Genomic DNA, 20,869 nt, shown 5'->3' with positions numbered 1-20,869 from the left:
GGTCTAGCTGTGGTTCATTGTCTCATACAATTAACCTCAATGACCAGAAGGCTTGTATCATCCTTTTTCCTGTGAACTCTTTTTCCATTCAAAGCCCACTTACCTGCTTATTAATCAACAATAAGGGACCTAACGGATACCTCCTGGACAAATTGCAAGGTCAAGAAGTAAGGCAAAAGGGCAAAATGAGTTCATGAAGCTGCACAAAAATAGTAACCGGCTACTTTCAGGTATTCCCGATCTCTGTAGTTTGTATCCATTGTAAAGCAATAAATAATAATTTTAAAAAAAAAAAAAGAACACACACACACACCCTTGGTGTTTGTTTTGATTATGCATTTGAATATACAACAATTTGAAGTTAAATATAATTAGGATGTATAAAATTCTTTCTTCTATGAGTTAACCTGTTTTTCCTATTTCACAGATAATATTTTGTTAGAGAAAAGAATGTTTCAAAACATAGTTTTAAAAACTAGACCAATGATTGACCCGGTAAGGGCACTGGGTTGGTCCAACCGATCGAACCAGTGGATTAGTTAATTACAAGAAAACAATTATTAAAAAAATAGATAAAATTTATTACTTTTTATTTTTCTAAAATATTCTTGAAATTTACTATCTTTATGTTATTAGGTAACACAAATATTAGAAGGCAGAGTATGATTTAATTATTTATTATTAAATTAACAAATAGGTAAAAGCATACTTAATCCATGTGCCTTATTGGTTGGTTATACTTTATACGTAATTCTTATGTAACTATTGACAGCAATGATATTTGGTCAAAGGTGATAGTTGTTGGCATCTGACCCTGTGTCTAGTGGGAAGGGGCAGTGTCCCAGGTTTTTGCCCCACCTGCCGCCATTCTATTTATATGTATTTTATTTTGGTGGAGGTGATCAGGCAGATCATGGGAGGGAGGTGCAAGTGCCTCCAGTCCAGGCTGGTTCACACTGGTGCTGACCAGGTCAACCAAGTTAATACTCATCTAGCACAAGTCTGGGTTTCGAATGGTGACCGGTGGCTGCGTATCCAGCTCCAGTCAAACCAGGTTGAATCGGACGGTCTTGTCCAGGTTTTAAATCCTTGGTTTTAAAAACAGAAAAATGCTGAGAGTAAAAGTAGTAGACTATTTACTAAGTAACAAGTTAGGCACAGGCATCACATATGTCCCTTCTCTGCCAATGCTCCTCCAACTATTTTTTTATTTTAAAAAATAAGAAAACAACTGGTAGAATAGTAAAACTAACCAAAATAATAATTTATTACTTTCGAATGTTGAAATTGAGAAGAGCCCACACAATTTCAATACCCCAAAAAAAAGATGCAAACAAGCGTAAATAACTAAGAGGTAAATAGCTTGGACAGGTAAAAAAGTAGTGTCCTAGGATAAGAAATTACCAAGCTCTGCTTGAGGGCTCCCACTATAGCATCTTCATTGGCATCCAAGGACATTATTGGCCTTGCCAGAGTTGGAAGAGCAGACTCTATCTGATACAAGAAAAATTCACTTAGATTCATGGAGGAAAATAAAATAAACCAACCAAATCCATCGGCATGTCAATAGGTAAACATTTATTATAGAAAATGATTTATAAAACAAACATCCCTGAGAGGATTGGCAAGGGAGTTCCAGAGTACAGAAGCTCCATTGAAACAGAAAAATAAAGAAATAATTGACAAAGTTATTTTGAAAGTCCACCGGCTACACATGCCATATACATTCTTAGGGTTGTCTTCACAGATCACATAAAAATAATCACTTGCACACAGATAACCGGCATTGATACATGCAGGTTAAATTTACAAGTTCACATGACACATGCATACTATTCCTACATGACACAACATGACTGTGGCTCTAGGGACCTTGCACCACGAACTTCTAAAACATCAAAACAGACAGGAGACAAGCAAAAAATTAGAACATACTGGACGACGATCAAGAATTGACATAAGGGCTGAATGATCTCTAACTGATCGCTCAATTCGTGCATCACTCTCTGCAGCTTGCTTCAAGTTTGCTGCAAATCTATTCAACCTATCCTGCCAGTTCTTTGTCAGAGTACTGGACTGGGGCCTCGTCCACCGTGTTCCAAACTGACTCCTGGGTTCACCCTCCTTAGGTCCCGAAGTTGCTGTAACTCAGCTTCCAAACCAGCTGGTCCCCCACTGATCTGAACTGCCTCCACGTCTTCTTTAAGATCTGCGGGAAGAGTAAAATTCCCTTCCAAAGCAAGAATAGAATCAGGAAGGTCCATTTCCTTGAGCCTTACTCGGGCTAGCTCACTCCCTTCTTGCAGTTTCTCAGCTTGTGTTCTGATGATGTCATCAACCATTTCAGTGTACCTAGAAAGAGCTTTAGCACTGCTGTCAGGAACAAGAGTCGAAAACATCTTCTCCTTGCTTGCATCCAAGACTTCATTCATTGGCATCGATTTCACCAAGGAAATTGCTGGAAGAGGCGGCAAAGAATTTGGGGAAGGAACCCTCATGAGATAAACTCTATCATTCTCTTTTACAGCCCTCTCCAGGTTACGATTTAGATTTGCCTCCAACTTATTAATTGCATCTAGAATCTGTGCTGCAGCGCCCTTTGAAGCTTTTTTCACTTCAGATAAAGCACTAATTCCACTCTTCAACCTAGCTATTTCCTCCGCAATATCTTCTTTCTCATGAAGTTCTAAACTATATCTGTAGCCAGCTTCTGCATGAAACAAGGCTGCCTTCAATTGCACATGAGACATCCAGGTTTTATCAAAATGCTGGTTGAGAGGTGCAACAACAAGCGCTGCAAAAGCTTCTTCATAGTAGAGCCCAACCTGCAACATCCAAAGCATTTTGGAACAAATTTGGATTACCAAAGAAGGCAAAGACCAACAAGGAAGTCATTTTCAAGATACCTACGGCATGATTACCCTACCCACTAAATATCTGTCAGAATTCAACACGAAATTGATAACTTAGGAATAAGGATCAATAAAACCAAGCACATTTGATGTGAGCGAACAGAAACAGTTCAAAATATATAATTGGAAGCTCCACTATAAACAAACTTTAATCAATTCAGCTCAGCTCAGCTAAGCTAAATTTACACTGTTTAAACAATTGTTAGCATAAAAGGCACGACGCGTTTTTAGCAATTCAATAAAATTTACAACTTGCAAAGCCTAGACCTAAATCGTTGGTGAAATCTCAGTGCATAACTGGAAATTTATCAGCAATTAAAAAATAAATAAAAGGGCAACAACGATAAACACTAACCTGCTTGGATATCTTAGCACAAACACCAGGCGTGCTCCCCTTAGCAATCATATTCTCAAACACACACTCCTGCGCCTGCGCAAGCATAAGCCTCTCCAACATCCCCGCGCACTCCACCGACAAGTCCACCGTCGTCGAGATTTCGATCGACGCCTTCATGGCGGCATTATCCCTCAAGAACGCAAAAGCCCCCGCAGCGGCAATAAAGTCGTGGGACGCCTGTCACCGGCCTTCGATGGAGGACCGATCATACGTGAGCGCAATCTGGCTGTGCACAGCCGCAAGATTGAACAGCACGGCGGCCTTCTCCAGGTTGATGTTCTGCTGCGACGCCTTCTGCTTCTGCTTGAAGGCGTCGTGCCACTAGAAAGTAATGCCGTTGATGTGGTCCTTGTCAGGGGAGATCGGGAACCGAGTCTCCATGACGCAGAGGGCTTTGTCGTAGTTCTGAAGGAGGTCGCGGCGGGCGGCAGGAGAATCGGCGGGGCGCTCGAGATCGGATCGCATTTGCTTGACCAATTGGAGGTCGTCTTCGAGGGACTGGGCCTCGCGCTCGGAGTAGGTGAAGTAGATGTACTGGCGGAGAGGACGGTAGAGATCGACCGGCACGGTCTTCTTCTCGTAAATGGCGAGCATGATGTTGGTGGTGGCCGGAGAGGAGGCCGAAGCCGCCATTGATGCTGCGGCGGAGGATGGGGTAGAGGACCTGCGGTGACGACTGGAAATGAGATCGGGAACCAGAACTCAATGGAGTTTATTTTTTTTATTTTTTTATTTTTATTTTCTTCTTTGCTAAGGAAGCTGCAGAGAGGAGGCGCGACTTGGGGTGTGGACCTTGGTAAGTTTGGGCGCGTTGGTGGGCAGCAACGCCCCCAAGTCCGCGTCCACGTGGAAATGTGGGAAAAATTTTCCAAACAAAAAAATTGAAAGTGAGTTTCTAGTTAAGTAAAATGTCAAAGAATTAAAGAGGTCATCCCAATTAATTCTACTACACAATTGATGCATAAAATAGTATAAAATGTGGCTGTTATATATTTGAGAGAATTTTTTTAAGGGTGAGTTGAGAATTTTTACTTGGATTTGGCTCACTTTATAAATTTTATGCAATTATGTTTGAGATTGTGAATTTTAGATTTTGGTAAATATCAACAAAATTTAGAATTTTGTATTACATTTGATCTTACACAAATAAAATTTCAAGATCAAATTCTTACTTTACTTATGAGCATGGAATTTAAACCTTAGATTTAAATTTAATAAAATATAGTACACGATTATATGAATTTCTTTCAAATCCACAAAAATTCAAATATAAATTCTAAAATGTATGCTTTCAAACATTCCAAACTTTCAAATTCATGCTTCCAAACACTATATAAAGTTATTTTTAAAAGTATGAATTTCATATTTTAATTTCAGATTCAAAGTTCAAGTTAATTTTCTATTACAAAACTTAGTTTGTTTAACTCGTGATATTAAAAATAGAAACAAAAACTGACAGAGACATATTTAGCATGTGGAATCATGGGCTTGGAGTTTTTCTCATGAAAATTTTGAATAAAACTCTTTTGGAAAGTTCCTCCGCATATGTCAAAAACTATCAATTGATTAAGAAAAGGGCAAAAGACTTTCACCTCCGTTGAGGTTTGGCAAAAAGACAGGGACCTCCCTAAAGTTTCAAAAATTTCATTAACTTACCCTAAAACTTCAAAAATGTCACAAACATCTCTTAAAATTTGTTAAAATGATACAAACATCCCCTCAAAAGACTTATCTTTTTATAAAATGTAATGAGAGATTTGTGTTTTTTTTTTTTACAAACCTAAATGAAGGAGGTCCTGAAATTCTTGAAACCTTAGGAAAGATCCCTGAGATTTTTGAAACCTTAGGAGAAATCATGTCTTTTTGTCAAATCTCATGGGAGATCAATGTCTTTTGTCCTTAAGAAAATTAGTTATTAGAATTTAAAAATTAATTAAATTATATGGATAGAATTAATCATTTAATTAAATAATAATTTATCATATGAAAAATAAATAATAATAGAGAAACAACAATATAGATAATAAGACAAAGATTTGATTGAACATTTTAACAAACACTTCACTCAAATATAAGAGATAACAAAAAGTATTAACCCATTGTAGGAGTACCTCTCACAAGATCAGGTGTTTAACCTCTCGGGTTTATTTTTGTCCCTGAATTCCTAAAATTTACCTCCCTTTGGAGTTGTGGGATCGACTTCAAGGGGCGCAGGATTAGTCACGTGGACCGTAAAATGGACACATGAAAACTCAATGCGTAATCCAGAAAAAAAAAAAGTATTAACCCATAATTCATTACCTTGAATAGGAAATTAATGAAGATTTTCACTATTTATAAACAATAATTACATAGTAATGAGAAGAAATTAATTGAATTACATGAAAATGAGAAGACTAATTATGTTGGAACTTACTTTAGCATTGGCAATTATAATGGCACGCTTCATGGTAGTTTCATTAGTTCAACAAGCATAATATTTTATAAAAAAATTAGGAGTCATTGTGGAGTAGCTGCGTAATGTAGGAGGAAGGGTTGAGGAGCCCCTAAGTGATCGAGCCATTGAATTGGCCAATTGAGAAGTAGAGTTGTCTGCATTATTGGACAAAAAGTAACCGACTAGGATCATTCAATACGATTGTATGAATGCAATAACAAAGTAAACTCGCGGAAATACCCATTATTAAGGATAAATAGACATTGTTTGACTTTTTTTCTTTAGAAATGGTTATGCTATGGATTTCTATTTCTCCCAAGATCAATCAATATAATTGCTTGAACACGATACAAAATAAACTCATGGAAATACCCATTTATTAAAGATAAATAGACATTATATGACTTTATTTCATTAGAAGCGATTTATGCTATAAATTCTCCCTTTTAGGGGATTATCTTGGAGCAAAAGTGAATTTTAGTTTATTATTTTAGTATTTTTCTTTTATTAGTAATGATGAAAATGTCGAGAAAATAGAATTGACTAATCCTAAGTCAAAGGGATCAGAAACTCAACACCACTATTCTTGAATAGTTTGGAGTTGAACCTTATTTTCGTATCTATAATAGTGCAAAAAATGAGAAAAAGAAAAATTGAATTCAATTATCTATTGCTCTTATAGGAAGTAGGATTCACCACCAATTTAAGTCGTAGCCAGAGTACTAATTTACCTCAGCATGACAATAATATTTTCCAGTAGCACAATTAATATCCCTAAAATTCTAGACTCATCAAAACATAATTTATTTAATATCTATTCTAAATAAAACATTCTATCTCACCCACCTTTCTGCTGCGCTACTTTGATTTCGACTAATCTTCTCATGACATAAGAAAAATGTTATGTAATCATGGGGCGAAACTCTTTTCAGTAAGACGGAATAGATTATTATCAGTGTGTGGCCACATGAGTTTTAGTGTAACAAAAACACATCCATTAATTAAATTAAATTTAACTGAGAAATCATGTAAAATTGTACTCACACCTGTATATTTGAAAATACTTACTTTCTTCTCAAAAACATGCTCTAACTTAATAAATTTCCCTGTGTACGTAAATTCACATATATGCATAAAAGAACCTCCCTAAATGGACAATCATATAACATCATATATTAACCCCACATGTTCAGGTTGTGTGGTCTGAAAACTGGACTTAACCATGGCTGGCCTACCACCAGATTAAGTCAACGTAATATATGTCTATAAGTACAATTTACCTACCCCATGCAGGCCCGTATATCGGGAGGGTACAACCCCATGTTGGCCTGCATACCGGGAGGGTATAACCCCATGCTAGCCGATATACCAGGAGGGTACACTACTCTTCTCTGGCCAAATCAACTATAAACCGCCTACACTTTCACAATAGTATGGCTACTGCAGAGACCCAAAGCTGTAAAATAAAAAAAAAATTAAAAAAAGGTAAAAAGGCAAATTTTTGCAGGCTTCGTCAATGATGTCTAGGTTCTTATCAACGAAGGTCCTCCTATGCTTCATTGCCGAAATTCAGAGCCTTGTCGACGAAGAGATCCCGACTGATAGGAAAGAATATCATATTAGGGTTCGCCAACAAAGGAAGAGGTACGTCAACGAAGAACCTTATGTGGCTCATCGACAAGCGCTCCACTTCATCAACGAGTCTAGCTGGGTCAACTAAATTATAAATATCTTATTCATTACTTCATGGTTAAGAAACTCAAAACTTGCTCTCTCTAGAACTCGAAGGAGACTTTATCTCTCTAGGATCTCAGGTTGTCTGTTACCCGAATCAACGATCTGACATTACTATGTAGATTTGGGGGAAAACTTCTACGATTGTAGCGGATCAGATCTTCGTCTTGAGGATTTTTGGGATTTAACCTGAAAGAGAGATAAGGGTCTAAGTTCCTTTTTGGTTTGGTAGATTTGTAGTAAATAGGATTGTGTTGAAGTATTGTTCTTTGGTTTTTAGGTTTTGGGAACTCGGTTCGCTATTTTGGAGCCGTATAGTTCGTGTTTCAATGTTCGGAGAAAGGTAATGGAATTTGTTTACATCAGTCTTTTTGAAAAACTAAACCACTAAAAAGTTAGCTTATGTTTATATGTACGATATGACTGCATATGTGCAAAGTTTCACTAGTTAAAAATGTCGATTTTACAATTTTGGCAAAAATTCGGGTTTTGGCATATGATCTCCAAACTTTCCAAAACTATTTTATTTGTATTAAACTTAACATAGGAGATGCTTGGAACCCTGGTTTTTCCGTTTAAATGATATTTTCGAGTCTTATACTGTGTATAACATATTTTGATCAAATGAGTGTGACATATGATATGAAATGAAGTGTGATAAACTGACTAGTACATATGTGAATTATGAGAACTGAAGTTTCAAATTGTTATTAGAAAATGTGAAAAATAGGTGTCGATTAGATACCGAGCTCTATATGTGAAAAAATGTTAAATTGAGAGTGCGTGTGCCGATTGATACCACAGTATGAACGAATGAGTTTGTGAAAATACTGGAACTGTACGGGTGATTTATGAATTGAAAACAAGCTAATTTGTCTTATTATAAATTGTATACATGATATTGGGACCGCAGCTTGTTACTACGAGAGCCTTAAAAAGCTCAATGTTATATGAAGGCCTTAAAAAGCTTAAGCATGGTACTGTTGTTATAATTTGGATATAGTGCAACCACACATCTGTTTTTTAGTGTGGGTATCAAGATAGTCGGCTGGATAAGTGTGGCCACTGGTGGATTAATGGACCAGGTGGATTAGATTCAGTCGAACTATAATATGTATAATGCCTGATAATGCCTGCGCAAGGTAGTGTTGGTTCAGGGCTTTCTGATTGCACAACGCGCACCACGGGGTAGTACTGGCATTAGTCTGATTGTTTCAAAGCTGGACGGTGTTCTAAATATGCATATACATGATTTAAAAACTAAAATGGGCAAAGTCACAGGTTTGAGTACCAGGCGGAGGGATTGTATAGTGTATGGGCCTGTACCCTACCCTAACCTCAGGAACTCTCGCTTGTTATGATGCTAAACTATCTATTGTAGGAATTATATCTATACATATCTCCTATATTACAGGATTGAGAATGCTTTAAGTATGTAACTGGTTCTTATTGGTTTAAACACATGTTGTCACGCACTGATATAATATTTTCCACCTTACTAAGAAGTGTCTCACCCTAACATATAACCTTTGTTTCAGGCTTTGCAGGTTGTCAGTCTTAGTTGCTAGAGGGACTTGGAGCATCGCATTGTGTGTAGTTTACGTAAGTGTTTTGTATATGTAATAGACTTAGTTCAGAATGTATTTTTGGGGATTGTGAGAATAGATTATGTTTTAAGTACGTATGAATGTATATAAGGATACAATTAGAACTTTGGTATGTTTATTAGATTCCGTACGAATGTTTATGTTTTCTGTTGTGCATGAGAATATAGATCAATATGAAACACTCGTATGCCCCTTTTAGGGCGGGTTATATATGTATGTTTATCAAAGTCATGTGTATTATACAAGTGTAGTAGCACTCCGGGGCCGTATAAAGGATCGGGGCATTACAAGTTGGCATCAGAGCCTTAACCAGTTGGAAGTGTGACGTGATTCTCACTGGCTGGTTAGGGGAAATATTTAGAACTTAAGTTACTAAGTCTTGTAGATTAGACTATACTAGAGTTTAGGATGGGAATAAGATTTTGAGTTTAGCTTTGTATACCTGGAGATAGAAATCCATTAACAAACTTCTGTGTTTTTCTAGATCAATCGAGGGTTCAAAAAATCATGGCAATCTATTGACGATTTCGTTTCCAAGTAGAGGGGTGGAACTTAAGTTAGAATGAGAATGTTGAACTATCAGAGTACATCAGTAGTAGGAATGTGGATTTAGGGAAATGAGTTTATAGTATTGTGGTATTAACTGATAAGTAGGCTATTAAGCTTCAAATTGATTTTCACAATTGCTTCTTCAAGATGGAGTACAGGGATAATACTTCCAACGTAGGAGACAGTAGTAGCGAGGGTGCCAGTCATGAGGCTGGCAGTGACTCTACAATGGTACTACAGGATTTCGCACAACAGCTTATGGTTGAGGTGGTGCGAACAAATAGGGGGCAGGACCGCCCCATGGCTGAGTTGGGTTGTTCTATAGATCAGTTCACCTGACTAAAAGCCTCCTATTTTTGTAGGAAGTGCATATTTGATTTGAGCTAAAAATTGGATTTGAGAGATCGAGAAAATCCTGGATGTTATGAACTGCACTTAAAAACAAAAAGTAGCCTTTGCAACATTCAAGTTGATAGGCGAGGCATACAGATGGTGGGAATCAATAAAGATGCTAGAGGAACATCGACCTATTCTAGTAGTGATGACGTGGGCCCGTTTCAGAGATATATTCTTCGAACGGTACTTTCCAACCACGGTCAGAAACACGAAGATGGAGGAATTTATAAGTCTGACGCAGGGGCAGATGACAGTTCAGTAGTACACTGCTAGATTCTAGGAGCTATCCCGATTTGCTCCATTCATGATTCTAGATGAGGCAATGAAGGCCTGGAAGTTTCAAAGAGGTTTCAAAAAGGAGATTCGTAAGCAGACAACGATTTTTGCAGCTGCATAATTTTGCTACTCTAGTAGACAAAGCCACTGTAGCAAAGGAGAGTTTGCTGGAGGAGTATAAGGTCCAAATCTCGAATAAGAGGTCAGTGCCTCCCAGCTCTTCTTCGGGTGCTAGGCAGGGCAACTGGAACAAGAAAAGCAATAGTGGTGCATTTCAGAGTACCTCAGCCACTTTTAATTGCCCTACATGTGGTAAGAAGCACTTTGGGGATTGTAGGCAGAGTACAGGGGCTTGCTTTCGGTTCGGTAAGCAGGGGCATCAGATTAAATATTGTAGCCTATTGAGGAATAGTGGAGCCCCACAACTGCCATATAAAGGAGGTGCCTAGGGGCAGCGTGGTGGTCAACAAGGGGGTACAGCCCAGGCAAGGGTGTATTCCCTAACTCCGGGCGACGCAGAGAACGCTGGAGATGTAGTCACAGGTATCATTTACATGCTTTCCAATAAAGTTGTTATACTATTCGATTCAGGGACAACACATTCCTTTATCTTTTAGGGATTCGTTAAACTGCATGGATTAGAGATTCAACAGTTAGATTATGAACTGGTAGTGGCTACGCCATCAAGGTCGGTAGTCATATGTAGTAAAGTAATTTGTGACTTTCCAATAGAAATTCAGGAGAGGATACTACTAGTCATTCTTATTGTATTTGACATGCATAGCTTCAATATCATCCTTGGGATGGACTGGTTACCTACTAATTATGCCAGTATCGATTGCCACAAGAGAGAGGTGGTGTTTAGACCTATAGGGGAACAGGAAGTCAAGTTCTTAGGATCATGTGTGCGTTCAGCACCACGGATCCTTTCAGCTATGCAGGCTAGGAAGTTACTCCTGGAGGGGTGCCAAGGGTACCTAGCGTTTGTGAAAGACACGTCGGAAGAAGAACATAAACTGGATGAGATTCCTATAGTGTATGAGTTCACAGATGTGTTTCTAGAGAACTTGCCAGGATTACCTCCAAATCGTGAGGTGAAGTTTGTTATAGAGTTGATTCCAGGTACAACACCAATATCAAAAGCTCCATATCGTATTGTTCCGACAAAATTGAGAGAGTTGAAGGAGTAGCTTCAGGAGCTATTAGATAAATGATATATTCGATCGAGTGTTTTGTTAGCTTTACTGTGATCCCAAGAGGGGAGTGAATTGGTATTTTTAAAATTTATCCCCTAGATATTTCTCCTAACAGCAGTATGTTCACAATCCTATCGTCAATCTAGTGCAAGTAATATCAGAAATTAAATAAGGCAGTTTAATCAATTACACAAGCACTAGAAAGCAGTAAATAGAAGGGTGACACACAAATATGTTATCGAGGTTTGACCAACTGCCTACGTCCCCGCCTTGGCTAACCAGCACAAGGATTATCACAATAACCTGCTCACTTAAACGAGTGGAGTGGCACCTATACAAACTAGGTCAATTAGCACAGGCTGACTTATAACCTTTACACCAATCCTTACCAGGCTGGATTACCGCCCCCTTAGGCCACGCTTGAAATCTCTCAGATATACAATCAAAAGGTACAATGTATGGGTGCTTTCACGTAAAGTAAATTTGTACCACAAATGTGCACAATCACAAGCACCACAGATTATTTAAAATGTAAGCTCAGTGTGGTCTAGATAGTTCAATTCTCAAAGATATTTTCTATCAGTGTAGTGAGTACGTGAGAGTATCAATAATAGTCTGTGTATTTCAAAATGTTTCAATCAACTGTGTTCACACAGAATACCAAACAAGTCTCAAGAATATCAATCAGTAGAATATCTCAATCACATGAATATGTATATGCTTGGATTGCAAAGAAGATAATCTTTGTTTTCAGCAAATAATATATACTTGAATAAATATTGCCACAGAGATTAATGTAACAAATACAAATATCTTTTCACAAATAGTTCAATAAAGATTTCACAAGATATTTGAGTGAGTTTAAAAATGTTTTTACAAACCAAAAGCAAATACAAAGCTTCTTAAGATATTGCAACGAAAATGCAATACTCAGAAGCTTGGCAAAGTCTTCTTAGGATAGACTTATAAGAAAAGCCCCCTAAGAGTACTTAAGTAATGCTCTCGAGAAAATAGATTCAAATATTCAAAGAATGAGAGCAAACTTATCAACACAATCACTCAATCAACTTACAAAGGCTTTTGGCAATGGAAGAGAGTAAGTATAGGTGATTTTTGAGATAGTAGGAGTAGAAGTGAGAGTTTTGCTTGAGAGAGAATATTTGTAATTTTAAGTGCTAATCTTATTCTAATTTTCCCAAATGAAGGGGTATATATAGACACCCTTTGATTTTTGACTGTTGGGGACTTATTAGTAATTATTGGAAAAGTTTAATGACATTTAAACCAATTTAACCCTGTTTAAAAAATATTTAACCGCGATAAAAATCAGGGCAACCCGAGAGGTCCGGTTGACCAGAAATGTTTCGGTTGACCAAGTCTCATATGGTTCGGTCGACCAGGGGACTTTTGAACTAAGGGTTCGGTCAACCAAGAGAGGGCGATTTCTCAATTTTTTGAGGTTCGGTCGACCAGGCCATTTTGAACTGGCTGATTCGGTCGACCAGACAGCTGGGATTTCTCCGAAGGACCCTCAGTCGACCAGGTAGTTGTAGTTCATTTTTCTCTCGGTCGACCAGATAGTCAAACTTTTGACCCCAAGGGGTTTTGATCGACTAGGGCCTTGGTTAACTGTTGACCCAGGCCTGGTTCGGTTGACTTAGGCAGAATGAACTGCCTAGTTCGGTCGACCGAAAGTGCACCAAGTGTGCATTTCGGTCCCGTTTTGAGACATACAAGCCTTATTCAAGTGCCTAATAAACATATGTGTAAATGTGTGTGTCTTAGGGTCACTTGGGGCCCAATTTGAAGACACCAAAACAGTCCGGTATCGGTCGACGCCTAAGGTCACTTTAAGGTCATTTTGCATTGTGATTGGTTTTAGCTCACAAAACAAAACATGCATGTGTTGTGTGTGCTTATTACAAATCAAATGTCCTAATTACTATTACAGACCAAATAGATATGAAATGCATTACAAAAAGAGATTTGGTCTTCTATTTCTCTTTCTCTTTGTGCCGTCAATGTATCTGCTAATGTAGATCTGCACATGAACTAGATATTTATTAAATATAGGAGTATTTGTCATTATCAAAACCGGGCTTGACCTATAAGGTCAACATGTTTTGCCTTGGGGAGCACTAGTTCTATTTGTAAAGAAGAAGGATGGGTCAATGAGAATGTGCATCGACTATAGAGAGCTTAACAAGGTGACGGCAAAGAACAAATACTTGTTACCCAGGATTGATGATCTGTGTGACCAACTACAGGGCACACAAATCTTCTTTAAGATAGATCTATGATTTGAGTATCACTAGCTAAAGGTGAAAGTGGAGGACGTACCAAAGACAACTTTTTGAACTCGGTATGGCCATTACGAATTTATGGTTATGCCATTCAGTATGACAGATGCACCTGTGACATTTATGGATTTGATGAATAGGGTATTTCACGAATACTTAGACCAGTTCATCGTGGTATTTATAGATGACATCACAATGTATTCTAGGAGTGCTGCAGAACTTGAAGTTCATTTGAGACTAGTACTACAAATACTCAGGGAGAAGAGGTAATACGCCAAATTGAAGAAATGCGAGTTCTGGTTGGAACAGATTGTATTTCTAGGGCATGTAGTGTCCCGTATGAGTAGATTCGAGTAAAATAGAAGTGGTAGTGGACCGGGCAAGACCGAGGAATGTTTAGGAAGTTAGAAGTTTTTTGGGTCTTGCAGGATACTTGTAATAACCCTGAAAATGGATATATGAGATTAGTGGAGTGATTTCAAAAAATAAAAAATAAATAAAAATAAATAAATAAATAAATAAATAATTAAAATTTATTTATTTATTTATTAAATTATTATTAATTAATAAATATAATATAATAATATTTTAATATAATATAATAATATTATAATATATATATATATATAAAATGCATTCCTTCTTGATTCTTCGGGAAGGAACTCAAATGAATTGAAAAGGAGGCAGGGGCAGCGCCCCCTGGGTACGTCTCTCCTTGTTCTCTCTCCCACTTTTTTCAATTTTTCGACTGATTTTTGTCCGATCGAAAATCAAAAAATATCGTTAGATTCCATTCTCTGCCACCGACATTTCTATCGAAGTAGATTTGTCATAGGAACGACATAGGCATATCTCCTAGGGTAAGCTTAATTCTCACTTTTACCTCAATTTCTCATAAATCTTAAGCTCAATTGACGATCGGACACCGCCACGAGAATCTAAAGATGATTCTCTACTAGTCTAGCGGAGCAGATTTCTTATGGAGTCGTCGTAGGCATAACCTCAAAATTAGGCTAAGGGGTTATTAAGGGACTAATTATTATTTAACTAGTATATATTTAGAAATATTAAATATTAGGCATTCTGAGGTTGAATTAGAGTCATTGAATTAAGGGCTCGGGTAAGCGCCATGGGTGTAATTTCGAAACCCTACGAGCATAGTTCAGGAAAACCAAGGTAATTTGATTTTTTGAGTTTAATAATTTATTTAGGTTTTTGGGAGCCTAAGAAATGTTTTATGGAAATTATGTTGGAATTCTGTTGAATGTTCTAGGGAAATGGAAATTGTAGACTTTGTGCTGGAAATGTCACGATTGAACTGTGTGGGAATCTCAATAAGTCAGGTAATGGGATAAACTAATTCTGTATTGTTTTTCATAAAATTAATCATTGTTTCATAGCATTTAATTTCAGGCAAATATGTATATTGTATAATTATGTTTACAAAATACCGTAGTTGAATAGAGATATGATTTTAATGGGTTACCAGAAAATATGCTTTTAGAACAGGTTTTATGTTCTGGATATTACCCATTTTTGTGTGGCATGAGTATTATTTATCGTGAAAATTATGTTAATGGAATATCACGTTTTCCCAGAATTATTATGCATTTTCAGTTTTCAGGAAAATTACTAATTAATGCAGGAACCATGAACTTATGTATACTACATAAAATAGTGCAAGAAATTCATGTTCAGTATGTTACGATATGCCAGTGCAAATGCCGATATTACATGCTATGTTATACCGGCGCAGATGTCGTGATTCATGTTGGCGCAGATGCCATATTCATGAATGATATTACAGGATTCATGAAATATTATCATGTCAGATATTATTATGAAACATAAAATAGTTATGTTCAATATATGAAACATATTATATGTGATCAAAACACGGATGGTATGGTATAGTTCAGTTTTCAGGAGCACGGTATCGTAGCTATATGTTCAGAATTATAATAGTGCTACCACACAACCAGTAGTGTGGGAGATGGCAATCGATATGGCTTCAGTGTAGAGTGATGATGTTCCCTTGGCAATACGGGACTAGGTGGGGCAACGGGACTAGGTGGGGCAAGCCCATCGTACTTTCAAACTTATGTTTGATTTAGCATGGTCAGCCAGCCATTGCTAGGTCCCGCCTTCGGGCCGCATAACCCAGTCATATGGGCGTAAGACATGACATCGACTAACTATCCATCCTGAGTGTTATTTTAGTATAATACAGTTATATAAGATGTCTTTCATGTATAGTATGCAGTACGTTATATTATGAATTGACAAATCATGTTTTACTTAGTTTAGTACAGTCAAACTTTTCCAGTTATGTTTTATGTATTATTTATATGTACAACACGAAAATACTCATATTGCCACACACTAATACTAGTTTATTTCCCTTACTGAGAGGTGTCTCACCCCCAGCATTAAAACATTTCAGGAAATTCGGGTAGAGGAGTAGATAGAGCTCTATGACAGTAGAGTTGGATTGTGCTACCCTGTTAGAAGGGTAAATTGTCGTGTTAGGGTCAGATTTATTTTGGGAATTGGCCCTAGGATACTTTCAATCTTTTGGTGGATGATTGTATATATATAATTAGCGGATTTAATAGAACTCTAGTATTGTGATTTATTGGAAGGTTGTATGCAAATTACGTTTCCTTCTGTTTAGGTGTCAAAGTTATTTGGCAGGTTTGTCCCCGATACCCATGGGTCTGGGTGGACCATGTTTATTTTAGTATAACAAGGAAAAAGGGTAATTAAGAATGATGTTATGTTATTATGTGAAAAAAAATATGGTAAAATAGGCAGGTCGTTACAGTTTGGTATCAGAGCTTAGATTACTAGGTTTTGCAGACTCTAGTAAACAGCGGAATACAATACTAGAGTATATGAAAGGATTTTGATAAGAGTAGGAGATGGGTAGATTGAAATATAAGTAAGTTATTTTTAGAGGATGAGATTGGGAATTTGGGGTTCTATCTTACGGCCTGGAAGCAGGAGTTCCATGGTTGTTTCTGTGTTTTTCCTAGGGTGACGATTTCAGGAAAACCATGGATAATATCACCGGTTCTTGTTTCTAAGTGATAGGGCTAGATCTTAAATGGGGATTGAGGATGTGGAGATAAAGGGTCATGGAAGAGTAATTTATAAGATATAGTAGTGTATTGGTTATGTGATAGTAATTGTATACTGAGACTAGTTGTTCCCTTTTCAGGATAGACCTCGAGAATAACAACGTAAATACTGAAAGTAGTGGTAACGAGAGGGCTTCCAACACAAGTGGCAGTGACCTTGAATAGGTGCTATGTAATGCAGGCTAGCAGATTATGGCTAGGATTGTGTGGAACTATAGGGGACAGGACTGCCTACCAGCTGACCCAGTTTGCACTATCAAGCAATTTATCCACATGAATCCCCCGACTTTTACGGGGAGAGCCGATCAAATCATTGCAAAGGAATGGATCCAAGAGATGGAAGATATATTAGCAAGTATTTGTTGTGCTAATGAGCAGAAAGTTTTGTATGTTGTTTTGAAAATAACTAGGGAGGGCAAGTATTGGTGGATGTCGATAAAACTACTTAAAGAACAAAGGCTAGAACCAGCAAGCCCGACATGGAACCGTTTTGTTGACTTTTTGAGTCCGATCTTTGGTTTTGATTATGACAAACTGCATATTACTAATGTGTGTGTCTAGTACTTGAACAAATCATTAATTCAGTACACACATATGAGAAAGGATTGTTGGAAGCCCGAAAGACTTTTATACTCCTGGCATGCTCCATGGAGAATCTGAAGAGCAGAAGAAAGAAGAAGAAGATTCTTATTGTAAATGCATTTATATTTTAAATTTGGTCTGTAATAATCTCAGCATGTCATGCATGTAGGTAATTGTAAGCTCAACAAGATCGTAGTCTGACCATAGGGAGCCAAAGGACCTTAGGGCACCATTTAGTCGACCCACGTCAGATTTTTAGGACTATCTCAAAATGGCCTTAGAAAAGACCTTAGGTCCTTACACATATGCACAAATAGTCCCTATAATAACTTGCTTAATAAGGGGATCAACTTAAAATAAAATTAAACATAATTGGCATATTTATGAGAGGTTAGGCGATCGAACCCCAAGAGTTCAAAACACCTCGAGCGCTCGAACCGCTGGGAAGTCAGTGGTTTGACCTGACTTCGGGCGACCGAACCAGAAGTGAACCTACTGTCCATGGGCAACCGAACAAGTGCCAATGCACTTTTCACCAACTCGGGCTGCTGAACCTTCATGTTCAAAATGGCCTTAGGCGACCGAACTTGTCAGTTCAATTAATCAAACTTAGCTTCGAGCACCCGAACTATGGACAGAAACATTCTGACTTTTGTTCAGTCAACCGAACTTGAACTCGGGCACCCAAACCATTAAAAATGGTTTTTTGAGGTGAGTCTATTCGGCCGACTGAACTAAAGTTCAACCACTCGAAATCTTTCGGGTTGCAAATTATTTACCGGAGTTAAAAATATTTAAACAGGGTTAATTTTGCTAAACATTTTTAAACAAATTTAAGAATACCCTATATGTCCCACAATGGTCATAATTTACCCTTTCTCTATATATAGGGGTTCATTTGTTAAGATTAGTGGTGATTAGCAAATAGGATTAGCCAAAAAATCTCTCAAATTTCCTAAACCCTTTTTGTTCATTCAAACCCCATACACTCATAATACTTCATTCCTTTGAGAAATCTTACTTTGTGAGTGTTTTATTCATCATTCTAATTTGCTAAGAACCCTCACTTGCTTTCTTCCTTATGATTTTTATTAGAGGGTTGAGCAAAGGATTTTCCCACAGATTTTATTTGATAAATCTAGTGTTGGGAAAAACCTAGTAGCTTGGGGATTTTTGTATTGTCATTGCAAGATTCCTATGGCTTTGATTTTGTTGTGAAAATATTTTTCCAAGCTATAATATTTTCAAACTACTCTTGTGCTTATTTCATTGAAGGAAAATCTTTTGAGTTAGTTTGAATATTTGATTAACATTTTTGAAACTCGGATTTGTTATTGAGACTTGATATAACTTTTTCAATGATATAGCTTGATTAGAACACTCTTGAGCATACTTGTTATCACATTTTGTTGAGTGTTTCTTGCATAGAGATACACATCACTGAGCTTACATTTACCTATATTATTGATGTGCATTGATTGATTTGTATTGGTGCATATCTGCTTATCGGAGAAGCATTATATTGTACACGGTTTGTATTGTAATTTGATTGTATTCCAGGCATGGCCTGAGGGGGTTTGATCTAACCCGGAAGGATCACATTGGGCTCAGCCCTATGAATTTGACCTAGGGCCTTCTCTACCCTGCAAGGAGAGTTTATAAAGGTTAAGGTCAGCCCTGTGAATTTGACCTGGTTGTAAATGGTATCGCTCCACTCGTTAAGTGAGCCGTAGTGGAATCTTTGTGCTAGTGTAGCCAAGGCGGGGACATAGGCACAGTTGGTCGAACCCTAATAACATATTGTGTGTGCACTTTACTTTTTCATAATTTATTTTTTGCATGTGTATGTTATTTTATGAATGTCGCGCATGATTTAATTTTCGCATATTATCTGCGCGTTTGGGTTTATGTGTATATAGAAAGACCATAGGTTGTGAAATACTGCTATTGGATTAGCTAAACCTAGGAATAAATTTTAAATACCCAATTCACCCCCCTTTTGGGAATACACCAAGGCTAACACGTTTTAAAGAAATTTTCTATGATCAATACATTCACTCTTCAATTAGAGATGCCCGGGCGGAAGAGTTTATGAACCTGAACTAAAGGAAGAGATCTAGGCCTCCTGAATTTCAGGCAGGTACCAGTCAGGGGACTTGGAGAAGACAAGGTGGCAGTGGAGGACAGAGGCAAGGAAAAAGGCCCGTGCCTCCCGATTTTCAGGCAGGGTTCAGTCGAGGGCCGTGGAGGAGACATGATAGCAGAGGGGGACGACGACAGGGAGGAGGAGAACGAGCAGTACAGGGCAGATAGATGCCCCCTCCTTGTCCCAGATGTTTCTGGAGGCACCCAGGAGAGTACCAAGTGAGAGAGGTTGTCTGTTATCAGTGCCACTGACCTGGACATATCGCAAGAAACTATCAGGCATTGCCAGCGATAGCAGCTGCTCCTTGACCATATAGAGGAGGCTATCAGGCACCTCGAGGTAGACAGTAGAGGAATATTGCTCCAGCGCGAGCTTATACACTAGCGCTGGGAGAGATGCTGAGGTGGCAGGAGAAGTGATGACAGGTACTGTTTCAATACTGTCATTTAAAGCTACTACCTTGTTTGATTCAGGGGCGACTCATTCTTTTATCGCCCGAGAATATGTTAAGTTGTGTGGGTTTGAACCTCAGCAGTTAGATATTAGCCTTTGTGTTACTATGTCGTCTGGGGTTGTAGGGATATGCAGAAAGGTACTCAGTGACTATCTAATGAGTATTCAAGGGAGGTATTTGTTAGCTAATTTGATGGTTTTAGAGATGCATGAGTTTGAGGTAATCTTGGGAATGGACTAGCTAGCTGCCCACTATGCCAGCATTAACTGTCATCAGAGAGAGGTAGTGTTCAGACCTCTAGAAGGACAGGAGTATAGATTCGTGGGATCATGTGTGCACACCCCACCTCAGTTACTATCCGCTATTCAGGCACGTAGATTGTTATTAGAAGACTGTCAGAGATATTTAGTCTGTGTAAAGGGGGTATCAGAAGAAGAGTTGAGGATAGAGGATATCCCATTAGTGAGGGATTTTCCTGATGACTACCTCCCGAGTGTAAGGTAGAGTTTATTATTGATCTAGTTTCGAGGACAACACCGATTTTGAAGGCGCCGTACATAAAGACACCGGCAGAGCTGAAAGAATTGAAAGAATAGTTGTAGGAGTTGTTAGATAAGGGGTTTATTCGGCCTAGTGTGTCGCCTTGTGGAGCATCGGTTTATTTATGAAGAAGAAGGATGGGTCAATGAGGTTGTGCATTGACTATAGGGAAATAAATAAAGTAACTATCAAGAATAAATACT

At 37.9% G+C, this 20,869-nt stretch overlaps 1 pseudogene; it reads right to left on the bottom strand.

Moving 5' to 3' along the window:
• LOC131154282 (vacuolar-sorting protein BRO1-like) overlaps nucleotides 1-4,014 on the bottom strand; it is a 39,241-nt pseudogene extending 35,227 nt beyond the window's left edge.
• Nucleotides 4,015-20,869: the final 16,855 nt, after the last annotated feature.

The sequence above is a fragment of the Malania oleifera genome, chromosome 4 (genome assembly GCF_029873635.1).
Source record: "Malania oleifera isolate guangnan ecotype guangnan chromosome 4, ASM2987363v1, whole genome shotgun sequence".
In the NCBI taxonomy this organism is placed as follows: domain Eukaryota; kingdom Viridiplantae; phylum Streptophyta; class Magnoliopsida; order Santalales; family Ximeniaceae; genus Malania; species Malania oleifera.
Note: the sequence above shows the minus strand (reverse complement) of the source record. Positions and strands in the feature narration are given on the sequence as shown.